The 25,889-nt window shown below is 40.0% G+C and overlaps 2 non-coding genes across 2 annotated transcripts; both read right to left on the bottom strand.

The window, feature by feature from the left end:
- Positions 1-1,368: 1,368 nt before the first annotated feature.
- LOC136728235 (U5 spliceosomal RNA) lies at positions 1,369-1,483 on the bottom strand. The gene has a single exon (XR_010808599.1). It is a non-coding gene; the product is annotated as a U5 spliceosomal RNA (small nuclear RNA).
- A 23,948-nt stretch (positions 1,484-25,431) lies between these two features.
- On the bottom strand, positions 25,432-25,546 carry LOC136728227 (U5 spliceosomal RNA). The gene has a single exon (XR_010808592.1). It is a non-coding gene; the product is annotated as a U5 spliceosomal RNA (small nuclear RNA).
- Between the last annotated feature and the right edge of the window lie 343 nt (positions 25,547-25,889).

The raw sequence follows: 25,889 nt of genomic DNA, 5'->3' as shown, positions 1-25,889 counted from the left end.
TAAAATACAAGAATTACCAGGTCTAATGTAATGCATATAGTCATTAATGTAGGATTATGAAGTTATGTTGAAAAACTTTATTTAATAATCAGTATTATTAAACTATTAGACAGTGCACATTAAGAGTCTGTATTGTGGTTCTAGATTACTTCAGTATGATCAACTATAATACATTACTCTGGAATCTAAATTACTGAAGAATAACATTTATCAAGGTAAGGAATTATTTGCTATAAATAAAAAAACTTACCATCAACCATACGGTTTCGAAGACATTGGTTTTCATTTTTAAGTCTTGTGTTTTCCTTTTCGAGCTGCTTAACGTTTTGCTGTAGCTCAACTTCACTGGACTCTTTAAATGTCTGTAGAATATGACGGGATCTAATTCTTGAAGCTCCATCGGTTTTCTTTCTTATTTTGTGCTGTATTCAGAGAGAAAAAGAGTTTAAAATGAATATATATATATATATATATATATATGAAAATGATTTAAAAAAAAACAATCCTGCAATACATTTATTTAATATTTGCAGTAATTATCCCATCAGTTACAGTTTTTTTTCATCTTCTGAAACTGCAATTTAGCACTTTCAACTGTTTCTTAGTGATTCCTAGAATTACTAACCGGTATTGTAGTCAATGTGTTTATAACCTTTTTTGTTTAACGATTTGTGTGTTATCCTATGTGATCCCATGGTCTTTGATTTGGTCACGGAAGTGATTTGTCTTTGATTTGTTGATCTAGAGTTGAATTTTAATTAGTTTTTCCCTTTTGTATAATTAGTGTAGTGCTACATTTAGTCTTTGTTTTTAAATAAATTTGACAATTTATATCTTTGGAATTGGTGTCTGCGTCCAATGATTACAGAAATTGAGTTCTACAAGACTCCAGGATTCGTGATAAGGTGATACTATGAATTCACTTCTTTAATTGAAATTTAAAAGTGTACCTTACGCTACATATATATATGTATGTATGTATGTCCAATTGCTTTGACAATACAAATGAATAGAATTGAGAGGGAGAGAGAGAGAGAGAGAGAGAGAGACAGACAGACAGACTGACAAACAGAAAAACAGACAGACACAGACACACACACACACAGAGCCAGCCAGCCAGCCAGCTCAGCGATGACATCACGAGCCTCTCTCAGCTGACTGCTATGACATCACAGAGCACGTACATTCCGTTGCTTGCCGTCTGTCAACCACTCAGTCACTGCCAGCCAGACTGGCTGGCTGGCTGGATGGGGGGGCTGCTTGCTGCTGCTGCGTACCTTAGCAAGCTTATTTGCTTGACCGGCCTTCCTACTCCTCTGCCCACATGCCCACCTATGCCCGATCTGCTGTTCACCTGGATCACAGCTCCGCCCCAACAAGGCAGATCCTCCCAAAAATGGTACAAACTCACCCACGATCCCCTCCACGGAAAGCTTTAGCAAAAGGCAAAAGCGTTATACGTAATGAAGAGGAACCCGAGTCCAAGACGCATCCGACCAGCCATACATATTTGTGTGTATTAAAGATCACATTTTCTTACATTTAGTTTTTCTGTACTTTATTACATCTTATTGTGATTTATAAATGTATTGTTTCTTTTCCATATGTATGTATGTATGTATGTGTGTGTGTGTGTGTGCCTGTCTCTGTGTGAAAGTGTGTGTGTGTGGGTGTGAGTGTCTGTCTGTCTGTCTGTCATGTAACTCGCACATCTGTGAGGGCACCATTTTTGCAGAAGAGATGTACACATTTTGGAGCAACACATGCTGCCATCCAGACATCATCTTTTCCAGTGACGTCCCTGCATTTTCAAAAAGATCACATTTTATTACATTTTGTTTATCTGTACTTTATTACATCTTATTGTGATTTATACTTGTAATGTTTCTTTTCCATATATATGTATGTACAGTGGGGGAAAAAAGTATTTGATCCCCTGCTGATTTTGTACGTTTGCCCACTGACAAAGAAATGATCAGTCTATAATTTTAATGGTAGGTGTATTTTAACAGTGAGAGACAGAATAACAGCCACAAAATCCAGAAAAATGCATTTCAAAAAAGTTATAAATTGATTTGCATGTTAATGAGGGAAATAAGTATTTGACCCATTTTCAATGCCCTGGCTTAGGGAAGGAGGTTCTCACCCATGATTTGATGGTACATGGCCCCGTCCATCGTCCCTTTGATGCGGTGCAGTTGTCCTGTCCCCTTAGCAGAAAAACAGCCCCAAAGCATAATGTTTCCACCTCCTTGTTTGATGGTGGGAATGGTGTTCTTGGGGTCATTCCTCCTCCTCCAAACACGGCGAGTTGAGTTGATGGCAAAGAGCTTGATTTTGGTCTCATCTGAGACCACTTTCACCCAGTTCTCCTCTGAATCATTCAGATGTTCATTGGCAAACTTCAGACGGGCCTGTACATGTGCTTTCTTGAGCAGGGGGACCTTGCGGGCGCTGCAGGATTTCAGTCCTTCATGGCGTAGTGTGTTACCAATTGTTTTCTTGGTGACTATGGTCCCAGCTACCTTGAGATCATTAACAAGATCCTCCCATGTAGTTCTGGGCTGATTCCTCACCGTTCTCATGATCATTGAAACTCCACGAGGTGAGATCTTGCATGGAGCCCCAGACTGAGGGAGACTGACAGTTATTTTGTGTTTCTTCCATTTGCGAATAATCGCACCAACTGTTGTCACCTTCTCACCAAGCTGCTTGGTGATGGTCTTGTAGCCCATTCCAGCCTTGTGTAGGTCTACAATCTTGTCCCTGACATCCTTGGACAGCTCTTTGGTCTTGGCCATGGTGGAGAGTTTGGAATCTGATTGATTGATTGCTTCTGTGGACAGGTGTCTTTTATACAGGTAACGAGCTGAGATTAGGAGCACTCCCTTTAAGAGAGTGCACCTAATCTCAGCTCGTTACCTGTATGAAAGACACCTGGGAGCCAGAAATCTTGCTGATTGATAGGGGATCAAATACTTATTTCCCTCATTAACATGCAAATCAATTTATAACTTTTTTGAAATGCGTTTTTCTGGATTATTTGGCTGTTATTCTGTCTCTCACTGTTAAAATACACCTACCATTAAAATTATAGACTGATCATTTCTTTGTGAGTGGGCAAACGCACAAAATCAGCAGGGGATCAAATACTTTTTTCCCTCACTGTATGTATGTATGTATGTATGTATGTATGTATGTAAGTGTGTGTGTGTCTGTCTCTGTGTGAAAGTGTGTGTGTGTGTGTGTGTGTCTGTGAAAGTGTGTGTGTGTGTGCGTGTGTCTGTCTGTGAAAGTGTGTGTGTGTGTGTGGGTGTGACAGTGTGTATGAGTGTCTGTCTGTCATGTAACTCGCACATCTGTGAGGGCACCATTTTTGCAGAAAGAGATGTACACATTTTGGAGCAACATATGCTGCCATCGAGACATCATCTTTTCCAGGGACGTCCCTGCATTTTTCAGCAGGATAACGCCAAACCACATTCTGCCCAGATTACAAGCGCATGGTTGCGTAGGCAGAGAGTGCGGGTGCTAGCATGGCCTGCCTGCAGTCCTGACCTGTCTCCGAATTGAGAATGTGTGGCGCACTATGAAGTGCAAATTAAGACAACGAAGGCCCTGTGCAGTTGCGCAGCTGAGGAAATGCATAATGGATGAATGGGGGGAAATCCCACTTGCTAAACTTAACCAAGTGGTGTCTTCAGTGCCCAAGTGCTTAATAAGTGTTATTAAAAGAAAAGGTGATGTTACATAGTGGTAAACAGTCGACTGTCCCAACTTTCTTGGTTTCTTTTCACTGCTAATGAGATGCTGTAGAGTGAGTTTTCAGGAGCTCTAATCGTATTGATGAATTCATGCAGCATTTGTAATTGAATTTCAAAAAGAAATCCTTGCTGTCTGGCCTGTGTGTATGAGATGTACTCTGTCAATCTTTGGCTAACAACTGAAACATTGGTAGAACAGAAATGGCAACATAAAAAAGAAAAGTACATTTTAAAAGAGCACATTAAATAGGATGAATATACAGTTTTTTACAATCACTTTGTCACTAATTTCAGAACCTTGATGTCATTTTTCAAAACTAGACACAAAACTCAAAACGGTCATCACTTGTAACACTGCACAATACAATGTTTTGAACATTGGACAGCCTTTCATATCTTTAAAGAAACCTTGCACTTGCAGACTTGTTGGTTCAAATAACTCATTTATCATGAAATACCATAGTAACATAGTAACACAGAAGATACCGATAGTTTCACTGTGTAGTTGTTCGTACAATCATTAAATATTGTAGTACAAAATATGTGATACATGTTTCATTATGGTACTACACATAAATACATCACTGTAAAAGGACTAGTAGAGAGAATACTACAGACACAGTGGAATCATTGAACAAAATCTGAAATGTATTGATGCAATACAATCAAATCACACCATAGGTTTCTTTGAATCCATGCAACAATAATTAGCTACAAAAAAGAACAAAACTACAGTAAAATGTCAACTGCAGTGTTCCTCACCTGGCTTAGTGTAAAAAGCAAAACAAAGGATTGATTACTGTACTTCTAAATTTCCATCAGCCCTGTGTTCAGGTTCAGGTTCTCACAACCATTTTTCACAAGAGGCATCTTGAAACTGAACATACCTGAACATACTCAGTCATCAGCTGCTTCACTCTGTCTGCATTTCTTTCAAAAGGCACACTATACTCTGTGCTACACATTGGTATGCAGTATACAGTCATTTGACAATTGAGAGTAGCCTAATGTTTAGTGCATGCTGAAGACTTGCCGCTTCTCAGTACGGAAATTTCTGATGATTGAGGCCACAGTTGATCCTGAGTTGATTCTGAGGTTTGATTGAATCATTGTAGCTGCCTCAGTCATGGTCATGCCATGATTTACAACATGCTCTACAACTATTTCTCGGATTTCACTGGACACTATTTGCTGTTGCTGCCGCTGTCTGGTCCGTGGCCTTGTCCTCTACCACGTTCCCCCAACACCTCTCAAATGAGGCCCATGGCTGCCTCTCTGGTGAGGCCTAAGCCCTCCTCTATGACGAGGCCCACGACCACCTCTCAGAAGGGGTGCATGTCCCCTTCCATTCCTTTGACCACCACGTCTTCCTCCTCCCACTGCTTGACCTCTATTGTGACCTGGATGACTTGCCGGCTCCATGTTATCACTGTGTTGCTGGGGTGGATAGCACTCATTTCACTCGATACTCGTACCACAATGTGAAATCAATCATCAATAACCAGTTGGCAGTATTGGAAAAGCAATTACAAGGGCCTGCATACATACAGTAATGTCAAATCTGATGTGGAAGAACAATCATCTTCAACCAGGTTGGAGCGTTAGTTGCAATGCCTTTAATACACGCAGCGTGGAGAGGAACAGTGACTCAAGTAGATCCCAAAGTCGCTCTGCCTTCATTTTAACAGTCAGAGCTTTTATACACAAAAATCAAAGAGCTGGTTATAATCAGAAAGTCATTACTATGTTATCTTAAAAGTTAGCTAAGCAGAATTTATATCATTATAGGACAGAGTTCATAGATCAACACATGGATTAGGGAGCAGGCACTTCAATCATACTGTTTGACATTGTCTCCAAGATTCTCATCGTAAATAACAAACAGAAATCAAACTACCTTCTGGCCTGACCTTCTAGCTTGACCTTATCTTTCTTAAGTATACAAGAGAGAAAAACAGGTATTAGAGAAAGAATTTCTAACTTTCCTTCCACACTGAAAACATGGTGTGGAAAAGTGCTACATGATGATGAATGATGATGAAATATTACATCCATAGATAATGTAGTCCAACTGGTTCATGCTCCTCGGTTATTGGTGTCAATGGATCTCATTATCCTGAAACTTTCATGATCGAAACATGGAATATTGTTTGTCAGTTTCCATAAAATTATGCATTAAGAGTAATGCAACAGTCACTTATCATTTTGAGCAGCTGTATCAATTGATAGTTAGATCTTTGTAATGAAATGAATAGACAGTGATCTCAGATGTAATGTGTGAATTGCATTTTGAAATGGTAATACTTTGATGTAAGTTGTGTCATTTTAGTTCAATGAACAAATGATCTGAGGTTGATGTGTATTGTATCCAAGCAATTGTAAAAAAGTGTTAGAGTTTTGAAAAATGTGCATTTTGATCATCGGGTGTGAGTTTAGTGTCTAGAGTTTTGAAAAATGACATCAAGGTTCTGAAATGAGTGCCAAAGTGATTGTAAAAAAGTGTAATATCAGGGGACAGTGGCTATTAGTGATCTGGCCTTCCGTGGCCTCTGTATTAATGTAACAGGTCACATTGTATGTGTACACTGATACTTGATAGTATAATATAGTACAAGTAAAAAACATACATAGGTATCATAGAAGTATTTTGCAGAAATGATTATGAATAGTTATCAAAATGGAGAGGAAATGCTAAATCCAGTCTCCCCAGGCTGAGCTTCTATTGCTGCACCTGCTAAGTGGCTGCTGGCCCCACTATATGGATAGAGCCACACCAAGTACAAGAGTCTCCCCATTGCTATTTATATCTCCCTATCCAGTCTTCTATAGGTGTCAGGGTGGGGTGCCTATTCCCCTGCATGCTTTGAAACCTATAGCACCTGGGACGCACACTTGGGATCCGGTTCCTCTGCCCCTCACATACACATGAGGAATCCCAGGTGCTCAATACGTCATACTGTCTCTTTCATCTCATGTGTAAACTATGGACAAATACATGACTAAACGTGTTTAGTTGCTTTTCCCAGAATGCTTTGCGCCACGATATGCAAATAACGGGGACTATGATTGGCTCCCTGACATTACCCACACTGCGACTGATGCTACCCATTTCACTACCCAACAAAGACCCATAATATGCGTGTGTCTGTCTGTCTGTCTGTCTGTCTGTCTGTCTGTCAAAGTATGTGTGTGTGTGTCTGTGTGTGTCTGTGTCTGTCTGTCTGTCTGTGTGTGAAAGTGTGTGTGTGTGTGTCTGTCTGTCTGTCATGTAACTTGCACATCTGTGAGGGCACCACTAATGCCGAAAGAGATGTACACATATTGTTTATTTTCCATATATATGTATGTATGTATGTATGCATGTCCAATCTGCTTTGACAATACAAATGAATTGAATTGAGAGGGAGAGAGAGAGAGAGAGAGACAGACAGACAGACAGACAGAGAGACACACATACACACACACACACACACACACACACACAGAGAGCCAGCCAGCCAGCCAGCCAGCTCAGCGATGACATGACGAGCCTCTCTCAGCTTACTGCTATGACAGCACAGAGCACGTACATTCCGTTTAACAAATCGTTAAACAAAAAAGGTTATAAACACATTGACTACAATACCGGTTAGTAAGACGAAGGTGAGTCTCTCGTTAGTATTATTAGTCAGACATTAAATAACTACGCAGGTTAGTATTTATGTCAGGTAACTTCTCGTTATATATATATCAGTCTCATTTACGTTTAGGTGCCGAGAAAGATCCTATTTGTTACCACAATTTCCCTTAACTGATTATTATTCAATGATTAAGGATAGGCAGGGCCACCAATAATCTAATGTCTATTAACTTGTGTCAATTTCAGACTAAACAGTTAAACAGGAATGAGAAGATATTTCTCGGCGTTGACAGATTTTATTTCTAAAATTATCAACAAAACAGTTTAATGCAACACACATTTATATTTAAGAAAACTAAATGATATTACACATTCTAGAGTTATGAATCACAGATTAACATTTCTAATTGATTTCTCAAATGTCATGAATCACAAACTCCAAACTGTTAAACTTATGTGAACTTCGTCGCAGAGATGCCTCTCTGGCTTCGGGCTCAGATAACAGCACACGGCACGAGGTCCGTGTGGTTTGGAACAAAGGCAGTCTGGTTCGGCTTTGTCCAAGAACTTCCACTCAGTCGATGCACCTGGAAGTTGGGGTTTCGGGAATGTAGAGTCTTTTCCAAACAGATTTTCCACTGGTTTGAATGCTCCAAGGTTGTGCACAAAATCTTCTTTGTAAGCAGGGTTCCACCGTAGTTACTTGAAGACGAAGTCTTTGAGGAAAGCAGGGCCCTGTTTGTTCCAAGGGTCAAGTTTCTTAAGACTCAAATAGCTATTTAAATGACTGACACTTTCGTATTCAGTCGACTTAGTCAATTGTCCAGCTGTAAAACTCCACTGATCAGGTGGGTCTGTAAAGTTATTTATTTAATAAAGTCCTTTAAAAGAATTCTTCGTACGGCTCAATCTCCTTCTCCCAGTTTAACTCTTCTGTTGCCGGCAAAGACTTGGTTGGTTTCTGATTCCGGTTCTGGCAACAGAGCTACAGGTTGAGCTGTGGCAGCGAGTTTCTGGTTCAGGTGAGAGAAAGAGAGAGAGAAAGACTGTTCCTTAAAGTCTGTCAGATCAGTAGGTGATTGGTCCCTGAGTTCTTGAGATTGGATTTCGGTTTCAGCCCCCAGTGTCCTATTGGAGGGGGGCTTGATTTATGACTGATGTCAATCCATGCCATCTTTTGGAAATGCCGGTTGGCCCGGGTTCGTAGCTCTATGTCGGGATTTCGGCTCTCATCCACTTCAAAGAGTTTTTATCACCTACAGGCCCCTTTCTCCAGACATCTCATAGCAGAATTCCAAACTATTTGGCCTCTTCTCGGTGCCATCCTCCCCAAAACTGTCACTTTGATGCAAACCAGTTCCAAGCTGATGAGCTAAGGAAATCTGATAACTTTGGGGGGGGAGAGGTTTTCTTTAGATCCGTGCTTCAGCTCAGAGCCCAAATGCTCTTATCCAAATACACCCAACATAACGCTACATATGTATGTATGTATGTATATATGTGTAGAAGGAAAATTAGAAATTATTTTCTTACACCTGTTTTTCTCTCTTGTATACTTAAGAAAGATACGGTCAAACTAGAAGGTCAGCCCAGAAGATAGTTTGATTTCTGTTTGTTATTTACGATGAGAACCTTGGAGACAATGTCAAACGGTTTGACCTACGTGCCTGTTCCCTAAAACCATGTGTTGACCTATGAACTCTGTTCTATAATGATATATGTTCTGCTTAGTTAGCCTTTAAGATAACATAGTGATGACTTTCTAGCATGTATGGATGTATGTATGTATGTCCAATTGCTTTGACAATACAAATGAATTGAATTGAGAGGAAGAGAGAGAGAGAGAGAGAGAGAGAGAGAGAGAGAGAGAGAGAGAGAGAGACAGACAGACAGACAGACAGCTCAGCGATGACATCACGAGCCTCTCTCAGCTGACTGCTATGACATCACAGAGCACGTACATTCCGTTGCTTGCCGTCTGTCAACCACTCAGTCACTGCTAGCCAGACTGGCTGGCTGGCTGGATGGGGGGGCTGCTTGCTGCTGCTGCGTACCTTAGCAAGCTTATTTGCTTGACCGGCCTTCCTACTCCTCTGCCCACATGCCCACCTATGCCCGATCTGCTGTTCACCTGGATCACAGCTCCGCCCCAACAAGGCAGATCTTCCCAAAAATGGTACAAACTGATCCACGTTCCCCTCCACGGAAAGCTTTAGCCCAAAATAAGGGACCCATTCTGTAACAACATAATGGATGCCCACCCAACCTGTGACAAAACTTAGAAAAAAGAAAAACGGTCAGTCCTCCTGGGGGAGGGACACACAGCCACCCTGGCTGCCCAATATGTCAGCGCCTACCACAGCCTGAGGGACACAGTGACACACGAGCACCGGCTGTAAATATAATGTAAATACTCATTTGTAATGCATGTCATTGTATTTCAAAAAAGGAATCTGGAAATAGTAAACCAATTTTCTTTATTTGTATGTATTTAAGATCACATTTTATTACATTTTCTTTTTCTGTACTTGATAACATCTTATTGTGATTCAAAATTCTATTATTTATTTTCCGTATGTATGTATGTATGTATGTATGTATGTGTGGAAGGAAAGTTAGAAATTCTTTTCTCACACCTGTTAATCTCTCTTGTATACTTAAGAAAGATAAGGTCAAGCTGGAAGGTCAGGCCAGAAGGTAGTTTGATTTCTGTTTGTTATTTACGATGAGAACCTTGGAGACTGTCACGGTCTCCCCTGCTTCTACCTTAGTTCACCACCAGAGGTCTCCCTCTCCCAAATACTAGTTTAGTGCTTCTCTTGTCCTTTGTCCAGTCAAACCAGTCTTTCCACATTCTTCCCTACCAGGTGCACCTGTTCTGTTCTCCTCTCCTATCATTGGTCAATCCTTCATTCACCTCGTTCAATCCCTCTCTCCTTCACAGTACACAGTACCCCTCTGTTTCCTAGATTCATCGCGAAGTCTTGCATTCTCTCCTGAATCAATTCTAAGCCTTGTTTCTTGATTGCCTTCCCGTGTATTTTTGACCTCTTGCTTCCTTCTCTCGTTTACCCCTTTCGGATCTCTCTACTAGCCTGTTCGCTTGATCGTTTGACCTGGACTGTCCCTGTTTATGCTCTCTCGTTTTGCCCTTATTGGATTATCTGCTTCAACTCTAAAGCCTGCACTTGGATCCTTTCCTTTTCCTAAAAAAACCTGTGATTCTTATATGTTCAAACCGAATATTGTAAGGGACATATATGCTGCAAAAAACACATATATAAATTGCATAATATTAATGTATTTTTAATCATATATGTCCTACATACAACTAAAGGCATATAGTTTTTGATGAAGTAAAAACATAGGAAAATAGTGCAAATTTAATATGAATGTCCAGCATATGAAGACATGTATAAAACACAGTGCAGTTTAGCAGTATAAGGCTGTACTTAACTCATGCTCTTGCCTTGTCCTAAGTGGAGCCCTATGCCTATAATCAAACATGGTCATATACTGTATAATCAACCTTAGATCAACTGCTCTTTCAAATCCTGTAGGAAAATGAACAGTCCGCATAAAGGTCAGTGATATTTTGACAGCAGATCCTCGAACCAGTTTCTGCACTGTACAATTTCCAAATTTGCCAACTGCATATAAGTGATATTGGTCATCACTGACACAGAGAAAGTGTGAAACCGTGAAAATACTGCCATCTTTCAATATCACAACCGAGTTGTTCCTTTTCTTTGTCTTTGTGTATGTTTGGCTTTGAATGACCTCTCCGTTGATAACTATTCTGTTGTAGTACCTGCCAATAGAGGTCCCAGGTACATCTAGCAATGCATGCAATGCATTCATATTATTTTCAGACACTGGCCTAATCTTTGGCACTCCAAGTGCAAGTCATATCTAGTATAATTCTTTACATGACGTTTACCAGAGGTCATTTCTGTGTAGAATGATTTAATTTCAGGTGAAACATCAATGGATGAGCAGGCCTTAGCTATGCGTGGCAATGCCCGAGACCATGCTACTCTTTTGCAAAGCTGCTGAGGCACTGCATTACTGCTTTTGACTTGCTTGAGCAAGTAGCCATTATAGCTCTCAAACATGAAAGCAGACTGGGCCCAGAGAGGACCCAAATTCTCAACACTCTTAGTCAAATGCAGAAGTGAATGCATATTGTAGGTCACCTGATCTTCGCCATACAAAGACTGAACTGATTTAACATAAAGCTCAAGAGCCTCATGAGCATGGTCAATATCCTCTTGGCTAATGTCTGAACCTAGCAAAATGCTCACACCCTCCACAAGTAGAGCCCAGTGGCAAAGATACCTGTTTGGAAGTATCCCCTCCAGGACTGGCAAACTGTAATATAAAAGCCAGTTCTGTCATTCGTGAGCTTTCCAAAACCTTAGCTCAACAATAGACCATGGGATTCTGGAAAAAATGCTTAGAGGCTTGATTGCTAAAAGATTTACATCCACTGTTACAGTGTTCAAACCAACATACCATGGTTTACTATAGCTTTTGGAATCAAACCATAAAGTGGCTATTTGCCGGCAAACCCCCAGCAACACACAATGCATGTAATCAGGGACCATGCCATTGATCAGGTCAAAATCTGGCAAGTCCACAATTGGAGATGGCCCTTTTATGCCCAAAATGCTCTGTTCATTATTTTTGGCAATCTCACCTATTTGCACAGTTGTGTCATGATCTCTAAGGAACACCTGGATGAAGACAGTGCCCACACCCATACTCTCCATTAAACTGCTTGAAATTTTGCAGTAAAGGTCGTGCAACAGCATCACATATGGCACATAATGCATAGACCTTTGTCGTTTTGATTGAGTGATCTACTGGATCCTGCCACTGAAGACCTGTTTGTCCAAGACTTTTGCATTCCTCCACAAAAGGTTTGAGGAAGCTAGTCATTTGTGGTTTTGATGACCCAAACCACAAGGCACATAGTATGACATTTGTATCTCTTTCCTCTGGGGGTAATTCATTAACAGAGCATAGTAAGGGCCATATGCTGTATTTAGATGACTGGAACACTGGCACTCCATCACAATTGAAAGACAGGGAAAAGAATGAATCACTAACTGATTTCAGATATTTGTACAACTTCCCATCTGAAAAATCTGTTATTCCATCTGTTTTGGTCATTGTAAATATTTGGAATAGGCTCATTCTCCAAAAGAGCTTGAAGTTGATTCCTCAAAGGTATACAAATAAAAAATTGACCCAGCTCTAAACTTTGTCTCACAGATGGTATTCTGATTTGTCTACATAATCTTTAAACTCCTTCTCTAGCATGTACTTGCTACTTGGGATGCTTGCAGCATCCCCACTACATAACCTTAACAGCTTCAGTAGGTCCTCCATTAAAGCCTCTGTTACATTGTGCTTCATGGAAAATGCGAGGATGTTCAGCCAACTGGCATCTGTGACATGGTCATTTGAGGGACCTGAAGACACCAGGTTTGATTGGTTGGTATTCTGTAACAAATGGGAAAGAATCCAAATTTGAGTGATCATAAGCAAAGTGTGTACCAAAAGAAACCTGTTTTACTCTAAATGTTGATATTCTTGTTCAACAATATGGCAAGCTGTTTTGACTGTTATTAATTCCCAGGATGTTCATCAAGATTAAAGCTAGTGTTCACAACCCACCCCACCATCTACCTGTATGCTCCTTTCACTTTTACAGACACAATAATACATTACATTTTAGCATTGCTGTTGTGCTTAGATTTATATTGGTGTCTTGAGATGGAAGCCATCTCCATAGGCTACAGATGAATATATTATTATGACATAAAATTATTAGCCATGCATAATATTTTACTGACAGTACTAATGCCAGGCTGCTAATTTATAGAATGCCTGTAAACCTAAAATGGGCGACATATCCTGCTGAGGGACACTAACATTGAGACGCTATGGCGAGCAGTGAAAGCATTGCTCTCATTTCTTGGTTTCATGTCGAAAGGGTGTTTGTTGTGAATATTTAGATATGGTGACTTCGTTCATTGTTCAGTTCACGGGCAGCATTTAAAAACAACATGACCAGCTGTAGTGGGAAATCTACTCGCCTTCAGATATGTTTGTCAATGCATTTTACAACATTTTAAACACATTTTTAAAACCTTAAAACTTAACATAACTTAAACTAAACATTATTTGTACAATTATGTTCAACAATAAGTATAATGCCTATTTATGAATATATTATAGTTTATCATATTTAATACACACATTTCTAGGGCCTATAAATTATCAATATGACCAAAACTTTGCTGGAAAAACAAGTTTTGCCTTGTTTTCCACCTGGTCCGAGTACGACGAGGAATCATTCTTTCTTCTTGGCAACTGTTAAAGCAACACAATTTTCGTTTCGCCATTTTGCATAATAGAAAACACATCGCTACATGTAGGCAAGTGAATTAGGGCCATAAGACCATACAATATGCCGATTGGTTGATGTTTGAACTGCTGCGCGGGATCCAATAGAAATCCAGATCACTGACTCATTGAAGCAGCCAGACAGCGGTAACACGGGCCGTTGCTTTAAGTTTCAACAGAGGTTTCAGATCGATTAAACATGGATTTCTAACGTCACCCCGAAGGAAAGAATAATTGTATCTTGTTGTAATTATTACTCAGGGATTTGTGTTGATTCAGGTTGGTTCATTTAGTAATTTATAAGCAAAGTAGTTGGTTTGTTCAATAAGACAACAGTTGCAAGAGTTAAGGTTACCTTGCTAGGAGCTAACTGAGCCAGCAACAACTTTGATATTGCCCTTGCTTCGTGTATTTAGGTAACGTGAACTGGATTCATGTATTTGTTGGTTTATGTTGAATGGGTATTATACCGTTAACATTAGACTACATTTACTTTTTTACTGTCAAGCGATTCAGTTTTGAATCTATTTCATTACACAAATCTACCTACGTTGGTCAGGGGCGGGTGGGTTAATTGAGTTAAAATATTTGAATCGCGTTAGTTTCTCACAACTAACGTCAATGAATCAGATTACCGCGTTAAATCGACAGCCCTCATTATCGATTGTACTAATCTTTCACAGATCTGCAGCTAACTTGCATGCAGCTGACATTTAGCTGGCCTAGCATTATGTCTGTGTCTGGCAAACTGGTCTTACAAAGCAAAAATGATGCCCATGACGCTACAATCAGACTCACAAGACACAAAACTGTGACCTTCCCATGTGAGATCTGATGAAACAGCCGTGATCTAAATTCACTAAAAGCCAAACTCTTCTAAAGCCCAAGGTGTGATGAGAAAGTTTGCAGTGGTCCAATGGGTCAGTGGGGAGGATGCTGGGATGTATAGCGAGGTGGAAACCGAAGCCATACGTAAATATGATGACACCAAGATGGATGACGATGGATACCCGCAAACTGACTGTTCAGCTGCTGTGGGATGGCAGAAAGGGAAAAAGCCAAAACATGGCTGGCCAGTGTACGCTGCCTCTATCAAGTTTGTGAGCAGTAAGTAGACCTATCTAATGCATTTAATTTGTTTTTACACTGTCGGGGCCAATAAATAATGTGAAGCTGTTATGATACACGGATATACGGATTCAGATGAAACTGATGTTGAGAATACACCGGTAAGACTGTTTGTATTCCACTGTCACCGAATGAATGTCATGCATATAATCACACACCATTTACTTAAGTACCAATTCACATAATAATACATTTGAACTTAAAAAACAAAGAAATCTGGTATTAAATCTAGGCTAAGTCCTACTGTTATTTAGAACAGTAAAACCAGCAGTGACAAAAAGTCTATGCAAGGGAAGTCAATCACCTTCATTTATATAGCGCTTTTAACAATATGAATTGTTTGAAAGCAGCTTTCCAGTGATAAGAAATGAAAGTGACAGAGATTGTTTTGGCTTTACAGCAGCTCTAGAATAAAGTTATTGTCCAGCTCAAGTTAGTTTTGATTGATTGACTTGCATGCGAAGATCATTAGTTATTAACGACAACGTTGTAACAGAAAACCCTTAACGCGCTCCGGCCGCCCATCCGCACAAAACAGAGCCTGGTGGCTCAACAACGCGCTCCCGGAAATAGGTTCCAAGGTGCGAGCGATTATCCGCTATCTGTGCGCAAACATACGCAACCTCTGCGCAAACACCGACAACAAAGTAACCTTCTTGTTTTTGCACCTGACTATGTCCAAAATATGCATGTCATTAAGAACTGTGGTAACACTTTATTTGAATAGTCCAGAATGATGCATTAGTTAAGCATAAGTACACTAGTAATTCTGATTAGTAAGGACATATTACCCATTATTTAACATGTATTAAACATTTGAAGGATCAACATTCTTTCATATTAACAACTTAGCAAACCATATTATTTGTGTGTAGTAATGTACCTCACCATCTATTATGTTAACTGGACTATGTTTAGTTATCTTCTACTCATTGATTAGCATATTCTGTCTTGATAATCTCTGAATTGTGTTCAGGGGACGGGGTTTATGTCAATTCTAGGGTTAGTGATGTCACTAACCCAGCCGTTTGTTGTAGTCCTTAAAAAACGATTTCTTTAACAGCAAATATCTCCCTTTGCTTTGAACTTTGAGCTTCGTAACTTTGCAGATGTTGTTTATGCTCAAACAGCAACATTACACACTAACTAAAGTTAGAAAAGTGAAATCATATTCAAGCACCCCGTTAAAGCTCTGATTTCAGAGAGAAGCGCAGAGAGCTGCTATTTGATTTGCGCTCATTTCATTCCTAAAGTTTACACACATTCATTTCACACGGACATTATTGCCTAGTGATTTCAGACATTTAAGTTTCGTGATATGATCCCCTGGCTCACCTGTTATCCATCAAACACAAGCTGTGACTGTCTCAGCCTTAGCCGCATATTATTCGGCAAAATTATTCGTTATTGGTTTTGAAGCCATTATCCGTGCCTTTCCGAATAAGGTATTGTGCTTCGGGACACCCCTAGTGTAAATCTTTACAACAGGGAGTCCAATTCTCTTTAGTACTGTGTTGTTGGCAGTTTAGCCATAATTATTGCCTTATTCTAGGCCAATAAACATAAATATCACTGAATTAGTGCAATAATTAATGTGAATATAACTTTCACTTTAGAACAGGCGGTCAAATTATCTTTCTTACAATATTTGAGCAATTTATAACTGTAAAACCAGCACTAATTAAACATAGTTACTAGCTTCATATTGTTCAGTTAATTTAATAGATACATTATGTATAAGGTACACTTATAAATTTCAATTAAAGAAGTGAATTTATAGTATTACCTTATCACGAATCCTGGAGTCTTGTAGAACTCAATTTCTGTAATAATTGGACGCAGACAGATATAAATTGTCAAATTTATTCAAAAACAAAGACTAAATGTAGCACTACACTAATTATACAAAAGGGAAAAACTAATTAAAATTCAACTCTAGATCAACAAATCAAAGACAAATCACTTCCGTGACCAAATCAAAGACCATGGGATCGCATATGATAACACACAAATCTTTAAACAAAAAAGGTTATAAACACATTGACTACAACACCGGTTAGTAAGACGAAGGTGAGTCTCTCATTAGTATTGTTAGTCAGACATTAAATAACTACGCAGGTTAGTATTTATGTCAGGTAACTTCTCGTTATATATATATATATATATATCAGTCTCATTAACGTTTAGGTACAGAGAAAGATCCTATCATTACTTGTTACCACAATTTCCCTTAACTGATTATTATTCAATGATTAAGGATAGGCAGGGCCACCAATAATCTAATGTCTATTCACTTGTGTCAATTTCAGACTAAACAGTTAAACAGGAATGAGAAGATATTTCTCAGCGTTGACAGATTTTATTTCTAAAATTATCAACAAAACAGTTGAATGCAACACACATTTATATTTAAGAAAACTAAATGATATTACACATTCTAGAGTTATGAATCACAGATTAACATTTCTAATTGATTTCTTAAATGTCATGAATCACAAACTCCAAACTGTTAAACTTATGTGAACTTCGTCGCAGAGAGGCCTCTCTGGCTTCGGGCTCAGATAACAGCACACGGCACGAGGTCCGTGTGGTTTGGAACAAAGGCAGTCCGGTTCGGCTTTGTCCAAGAACTTCCACTCAGTCGATGCACCTGGAAGTTGGGGTTTCGCGAATGTAGAGTCTTTTCCAAACAGATTTTCCATTGGTTTGAAGGCTCCAAGGTTGTGCACAAAATCTTCTTTGTAAGCAGGGTTCCACCGTAGTTACTTGAAGACAAAGTCTTTGAGGAAAGCAGGGCCCTGTTCGTTCCAAGGGTCAAGTTTCTTAAGACTCAAATAGCTATTTAAATGACTGACACTTTCGTATTCAGTCGACTTAGTCAATTGTCCAGCTGTAAAACTCCACTGATCAGGTGGGTCTGTAAAGTTATTTATTTAATAAAGTCCTTTAAAAGAATTCTTCGTACGGCTCAATCTCCTTCTCCCAGTTTAATTCTTCTGTTACCGGCAAAGACTTGGTTGGTTTCTGGTTCCGGTTCTGGCAACAGAGCTACAGGTTGCGAGTTTCTGGTTCAGGTGAGAGAGAGAGTAAGAGAGAGAGACCGTACGCTGTTCTTTATAGTCTGTCAGATCAATAGGTGATTGGTTCTTGATTTTTTTAGATTGGATTTCGGTTTCAGCCCCCAGTGTCCTATTGGAGGGGGGCTTGATTTATGACTGATGTCAATCCATGCCATCTTTTGGAAATGCCGGTTGGCCCGGGTTCGTAGCTCTATGTCGGGATTTCGGCTCTCGTCCACTTCAAAGAGTTTTTATTACCTACAGGCCCCTTTCTCCTATCTCATAGCAGGATTCCAAACTATTTGGCCTATTCTCGGTGCCATCCTCCCAAGACTGTCACTTTGATGTAAACCAGTTCACATGCTGATGAGTTAAGGAAATCTGATAAATTTGGGGGGGAGAGGTCTTCTTTAGATCAGTGCTTCAGCTCAGAGCTAAAATGCTCTTATCAGAATACACCCAACATAACGCTACACTGGTTAATTCTGTTCTGGGAAAACCACAATCCTGCAGGTTTAATAAGTCTCTCTACACATCAGTCCCTGAGTACCTTCAACCAATGGTCATTTTGACCAATTAAGCCCAAGAATTGAGTCAATTAAGTTGTCAAGGACTACCAAGTGAAGACGTGAACTCACGACTAGGTCACACTGTGAGCTCACCAGAGCAGACATTACACTGAGCTCACTGTGAGCTCACTTAGCGCTTTTCCAGCGACATGGTGCCGGTGCTGGAGCCGGAGCTGCTGCTCGGCCTGGGATCCAGCTGATCTTTTTTGAACCGGCCCGCTTTTCCACCGGTTTTGACGTCACTGGATGTGGGCGTTCCCAAGCATGGAGTAGAAGTGGAGAAACACAGCAATTGTAATCAGCACCGAGGCGACTGCGTCTTTAAACCCCATTTAACATCACAATCAAACTCATTCCGCGTCTATGGCAAATCGTAACCCTAATGTTACAAATGTTCCCTAAACACCTATTTTGCAGGATCAATAAAAAATTATTAGGATTTTTTAAACTTTTACTGACACACATAGTTAATAGCAATGTGTTATAACTTTACCGAAAATAATAATCTGTATATCTTTAATTGTTTAGACGTTATTAAGATATAATGCATCTTTCACATAGGGAACATTTGTAACATGTTAGGAAAAACAAACAAATGATTTGAAAATATTCATAATTACAGCATACAATTTGTCAGGCTTCATAACAATGGTATTTATAACATACTCTGTAAAAATCAAGCAAATAGCATTTGTGGTTCACGAGAAAATATGTATATATAATCAAAGCTATCAGACTATAGCAGCCGGTGTATGAAGACACATACGATTATACAGCATTATTTGGCAGCTTCGCAAGACCTAATTTTAAACGTTGTTGGTAAGTTAGATAATTAGTGGGGACCCGCTATTTGCAGTTCTTCCCCTCCATAATTGCTAAAATAAAGTTTTACTGACATTTTATTGACCCTACCACTACATAGGGCACATCTGTAACATGAACGCTACTGAATGGCACATACATTGAAAACTACGGAGAACTGAGACAAATCCACTTTACACTTCATAAATAATCTTAAAACGTTTCCAACCAAGGCAACACCCACTTGAAATACGTTCATTCTCATTTTTGGTAAACAAAAAGAGAGATTGTTACATATGTTCCCTATGATGCATCTACAGAGAGAGAGAGACAGACAGACACTAACACTCTCTCTCTCTCTCTCTCTCTCTCTCTCTCTCTCTCTCTCTCTCTCTCAGCTGGGAGTGTGTGGGAGGGGTCTGCAGTGAGCGGGAGTGCTGCTGAGAGCTCTGTCCTTTGGCTGCGTTTTTTTGTTGCTTTACTTTTTTCAGTTTGTTTATTTTGTCTTCTGTTTTCAGTGCTTTTCTTATTGTGGGGGAACAGGGGAGGGGAGGGGGGAGTACCGGTAGTTCTTCCCGGGTCGGGGGGTCGGACCCCCTGAATGCGTCTTTTGAAAAACTGACCCGACGCCATGGAGTCAAGATCGCTCCGGTGCAGTTCTGCCCCCTAGAGCAGTGTGTGTTAGCGGTTGGGGAGGTAGCAGGGTGTGAAAATATCAAGTCTGCTGCCATTGTTATCTTCTTAAAAACCACTGATCTGCTCAATCAGCTAGTGGCTAATGGCACAGTGTTAGACGACACTTTCACCCCGGTGTTGCCGCTCGCTGCTCCTGCCCGGAAGGTAACGCTGTCTAACGTCCCTCCGTTCATCCGCACCGGCTCGGGCAGCTGATGTCCGGCATTAAGAGGGTCCCGCTGGGCTGCAAAGCCCCGCAACTGAAACACGTCATGTCCTTCCGAAGGCAGCTGTATATGATCCTCAATAACATCAATGAGGATCTTAATGTCATTTTTAAATTTAAGATCGACAATACCGACTACGTCGTGTTCGCTACTTCGGAGTCCATGAAGTGTTTCAGGTGTGGGAGCGAGGGGCATGTCGTGAGGAACTGTCCCGAACAGGACAGGGAGCGGGAGGAGGAGCGGGGCGACGCGGGGAGGAATAGAGACACCGGCCCGCAGCCACAGATGCAGCGGGCAGACAGAGATCGAGCCCCGGCGGAGGAGACAGTCGCCGGTCGGACCGATGGTACCACTGATGCCGTGACGGGGGAAGAGCTGCCCGGAGGCGATGACGCACAGCTGGGGGACGGGGTCGAGGCAGCGGGGGATAGTGACGACCGAGACGCCGGGGGGAGATGGTGTTGAGGCGGTGCACGGGGCGCTGGTTAGTGACGAGGAACAACCTCAGCAGCCAGCAGACGGGCGGACAGACACACAGGGTGTAGCCGAGGAGGAGGCAGGGCCAGGCTCGGCGGTACAAGCCGAGGCGCCGGGTGGAAAAAACGCACTAAGAAGGTGCTGGGAGGGAGCACGGACGGTGTTGGTAAATAGTGGCAGTAAAAGAAGTGGTGGCATAGTAGTGAAGCTGGGGTAGCGAGCGGCTTGGTGGGGAAAGGTCCGGCTACACGCTGGAGCATCGCGGCAGCCACCGGGGACGCCTCGGGCTCGGAGTGACAGTGAGGGCGGCTTCACGGATTCCTCTCTCGCCTCCTCGTCCTCGGTGAGTCAGAGCTGCAGTGAAGGATATCAGGAGGTTTTTAGAGAAAACGAAGGGAAAGAGGTCTGTTGTAGTGGAGCAGTTTTTCCCAGATCGTGCACGCCTGCTGGCCTCTATTAAGTTTTTACAGAAACCCTGACCTATCAATTTGTACAACACTCACTGAAAACCATGGTTGGGGTCAATTCCTGTTTTTCAATTCCAATTCCTCCTACAAATCAATTCAAAATTGCAATTACTTTTTGCATTCACAGAATATTCTTTATTGGAATTGAATTGAAAAGGGAATTAAAAATTTAATTGGAATTGACCCCAACCCTGTTGAAAACAAAACAAAAAATACAGATCTGGTTCTTCAAATCTTCACTCTGGTTTCATTCTGTGTCGTAGTTCATTTATCTTGCTGTTAATTGCACCACCAATTACACTCTTTGGGTTACTGGGCAATTTTTTCAAGGTAGCCCCTAAAAAACATGTATCACATAGATTTAATGACTTGCACATAGATATATAAAAATCTTTTAATAAACATACCACATATCTTTGAGAAGGGTTCATTAGTTACATATTGCCACAGTAAATCAACATTTTTGTGTGTGGGTGTATTTAAACGTTTTGGTGTATGCTCTTAAACTTGTCTTACACTAGTTCATAGTAAAATCTGTACTTGGCGAAGCAGCTATGCAAAGGCAGTCTTTTCTCCATTAATACCTTGCTTAAGCATTACATTGATGTGGCACAACTGGACTGAAATGTGAAGTATTTGCTCAAAAGTCAAATTTAAATGAGACATGAAAGTTTATATTGTCAAGGATCCCATGGCACTATTCATTATTATTATGTATTAATATGTCTGAAGCATTAATCCAAGGTGATTTACAAGGTGTTGTTGAAAGAGTGACGTGGCTGAATTCTAAGTCAGGCTTCCCTCAATCAGGTCTAACAAATTTGTTATGACTCCACCTTTACTGCTGTGTAGTAATCTGCTGGTACAAAATGGCTGCACCCCAGAGGGTGGTGGGTGAAGTGAGTCTGTAGAGCACTTCGGGATCTTTCCAGCTGCTACATGTAAGGTATTATTATTTATTAATAAATTAACTCTAGTCTCTGAAACTAAAACAAAGGCCAAAGGAACATTTCAAATGCTAACCCTTTGTGTTCTATACAGTTAAAAAGGAGAGTTAGAAATTTTGTACAACAGCATTTACATACCATATATGGCTTCCACCTTTAAGCGATCCAGAGGTGTCTTTTTCTCCGAAGTTGGATCTCTCTTGCTGCCACCACCACGAAGATTGCTCTTTAATAATGTTGGAAAGTCAAAGACAGCAACCGTCAGGGTTCTTGCATATGACGTATTCGTTCTGCACCTCTCTGCAAGGATCCAGGACAGTTTGTCAATGTAAACTCCAGTGCCTGGGAATATTTCCACCTAAAAGACAATGGTAAATAAAAAACAAGTTTATCCCCAAACTATTCTTATATTATGTTAAGTGGAATACATTATCAGTAAGGCTGTGATTTTGTTACAGAAATGTGTTATTAAAGACCACAGTATGTCTCAATTCTAAGTTTATTAATTTACAGACATAATAAAGTCAGTGAATCTGTGACACCCATAATTCAATTACATTCTTATTATCAACTATAACTATGAATATAACTGATAATGTAGCATCATTAGATTGTTTACAACCAATATTTGTTTTCAATATATATATTTTTACCTTGTCTTTGTAATATTGTAGACCAAGAGTGTTATACCTGTTTTGGTGATTCTTTGTCAGATTCAGAACAATTTGCTGTGGGGCTGTCAGAACCACTTGATGGTGACACACTTTTGTCTTCATTGCTGATAAATGTGGCTTTTGTTACAATTTTTTTCAGATTGTCCAAAAGGTCTGGAATCTCTGGAGAAAAAAACCTTAGTATTAAATGATAATCATTTCTAATAATATATTTAATACAAAGTGAAAACAAAACCATCAATGCCTGCAATTATACTTGAGAGACTTGCTCTATGTTATTGGCAAACTGACCTTTTTGTGGGTCATTAACATTAGCTACGAAAAATATAAAAAAGATAAAATACAAGAATTACCAGGTCTAATGTAATGCATATAGTCATTAATGTAGGATTATGAAGTTATGTTGAAAAACTTTATTTAATAATCAGTATTATTAAACTATTAGACAGTGCACATTAAGAGTCTGTATTGTGGTTCTAGATTACTTCAGTATGATCAACTATAATACATTACTCTGGAATCTAAATTACTGAAGAATAACATTTATCAAGGTAAGGAATTATTTGCTATAAATAAAAAAACTTACCATCAACCATACGGTTTCGAAGACATTGGTTTTCATTTTTAAGTCTTTTTAAGTGTTTTCCTTTTCGAGCTGCTTAACTTTTTGCTGTAGCTCAACTTCACTGGACTCTTTAAATGTCTGTAGAATATGACGGGATCTAATTCTTGAAGCTCCATCGGTTTTCTTTCTTATTTTGTGCTGTATTCAGAGAGGAAAAGAGTTTAAAATGAATATATATATATATATATATATATGAAAATGATTAAAAAAAAAACAATCCTGCAATACATTTATTTAATATTTGCAGTAATTATCTCACCGGTAACTGTGGTTCATCAAGGTCACTATCATCTGAAATTTGAAGTTTTTTGTTTGGTTTAGGTACTCTCTTCATTTTAGGAGAGGGCATTTTTGTTAGGTCATTAAGTTTTCTTCTTAGTTTGCCTTCTTTTCCTAAAATAAAAATAAAATAAATAAAACCCTGCATTATGTCCACAGATATTTGGGGATTATATTTATTTGTCATAAAAATACTGTGCTTTGACCATACAAATTAAGATGAACAGCCAACACTGAATCAAAACTGAAGTTAAATTATATCTGGTTTAATTTATTTTGTGATTTGGGGGATTTTATTGTAAAGCACAACACACAATAAATCATTCTTACAAATGCCAGTCAAGTATGACGAGTTTTTAGCGCCCTCACCACCACCTACCATGTTATAAGAGTATGTTAGAAGTACAACACATTAATAACTTAAACATTCATTTCAAATATACTGTGATTGTATATATCAAATAGCATGTAAAGACTTTAATGTTTTTTTTTTAAATAAACATTGTTACCAGTCATAATGATCTGCGCTTCATGGACAGGCCATCCACCTTTTGGAGGTTTGTTCGTGTCTCTCCACTCTGCTCTGAAGTTTCGAGTCGTCTCTTCGTCATCATCAGCAATGCTGAATAAATCAAAATTGCGAAAGCAAGCAGTGGGAATCACGCTGTAAGAGTCTTTGTCGACCCCGCTTTCCCACTTCACCAACGCGTGCATCACCGCCATACTACCTTCACCTTCTCGTCCGTTTTTTCTGCGCCTTTTTCCCCCGACAAGTCACGGCACAAAAAACAGTCCCGCTCTGCATTCTGGTACTTGGCGTTCTTAATAACACCAACAGGGTGTAATCGCATAGACCACTCGAGTATAAAGTACTACATATCCCATCAGTTACAGTTTTTTTTCATCTTCTGAAACTGCAATTTAGCACTTTCAACTGTTTCTTAGTGATTCCTAGAATTACTAACCGGTATTGTAGTCAATGTGTTTATAACCTTTTTTGTTTAACGATTTGTGTGTTATCCTATGGGATCCCATGGTCTTTGATTTGGTCACGGAAGTGATTTGTCTTTGATTTGTTGATCTAGAGTTGAATTTTAATTAGTTTTTCCCTTTTGTATAATTAGTGTAGTGCTACATTTAGTCTTTGTTTTTAAATAAATTTGACAATTTATATCTTTGGAATTGGTGTCTGCGTCCAATTATTACAGAAATTGAGTTCTACAAGACTCCAGGATTCGTGATAAGGTGATACTATGAATTCACGTCTTTAATTGAAATGTATAAGTGTACCTTACGCTACATATATGTATGTATGTGTGTATGTATGTCCAATTGCTTTGACAATACAAATGAATTGAATTGAGAGAGAGAGAGAGAGAGAGAGAGACAGACAGACAGACTGACAAACAGAAAAACAGACAGACACAGACACACACACACACAGAGCCAGCCAGCCAGCCAGCTCAGCGATGACATCACGAGCCTCTCTCAGCTGACTGCTATGACATCACAGAGCACGTACATTCCGTTGCTTGCCGTCTGTCAACCACTCAGTCACTGCCAGCCAGACTGGCTGGCTGGCTGGATGGGGGGGCTGCTTGCTGCTGCTGCGTACCTTAGCAAGCTTATTTGCTTGACCGGCCTTCCTACTCCTCTGCCCACATGCCCACCTATGCCCGATCTGCTGTTCACCTGGATCACAGCTCCGCCCCAACAAGGCAGAGCCCCCCAAGAATGGTACAAACTCACCCACGATCCCCTCCACGGAAAGCTTTAGCAAAAGGCAAAAGCGTTATACGTAATGAAGAGGAACCCGAGTCCAAGACGCATCCGACCAGCCATACATATTTGTGTGTTAAAGATCACATTTTCTTACATTTAGTTTTTCTGTACTTTATTACATCTTATTGTGATTTATAAAAGTATTGTTTCTTTTCCATATGTATGTATGTATGTGTGTGTGTGTGTGTGTGTGTGTGTCTGTCTCTGTGTGAAAGTTAGTGTGTGTGTCTGTACGTGTGTGTGCCTGTCTCTGTGTGATAGTGTGTGTGTGTGTGTGTGTGTGTGTGTGTATATGTCTCTCTGTGAAAGTGTGTGTGTGGGTGTGACAGTGTGTGTGAGTGTCTGTCTGTCTGTCTGTCATGTAACTCGCACATCTGTGAGG

The sequence above is a fragment of the Amia ocellicauda genome, unplaced genomic scaffold (assembly GCF_036373705.1).
Source record: "Amia ocellicauda isolate fAmiCal2 unplaced genomic scaffold, fAmiCal2.hap1 HAP1_SCAFFOLD_29, whole genome shotgun sequence".
NCBI classification, from domain to species: domain Eukaryota; kingdom Metazoa; phylum Chordata; class Actinopteri; order Amiiformes; family Amiidae; genus Amia; species Amia ocellicauda.
This window is presented reverse-complemented; position numbering and strand designations above follow the sequence as displayed.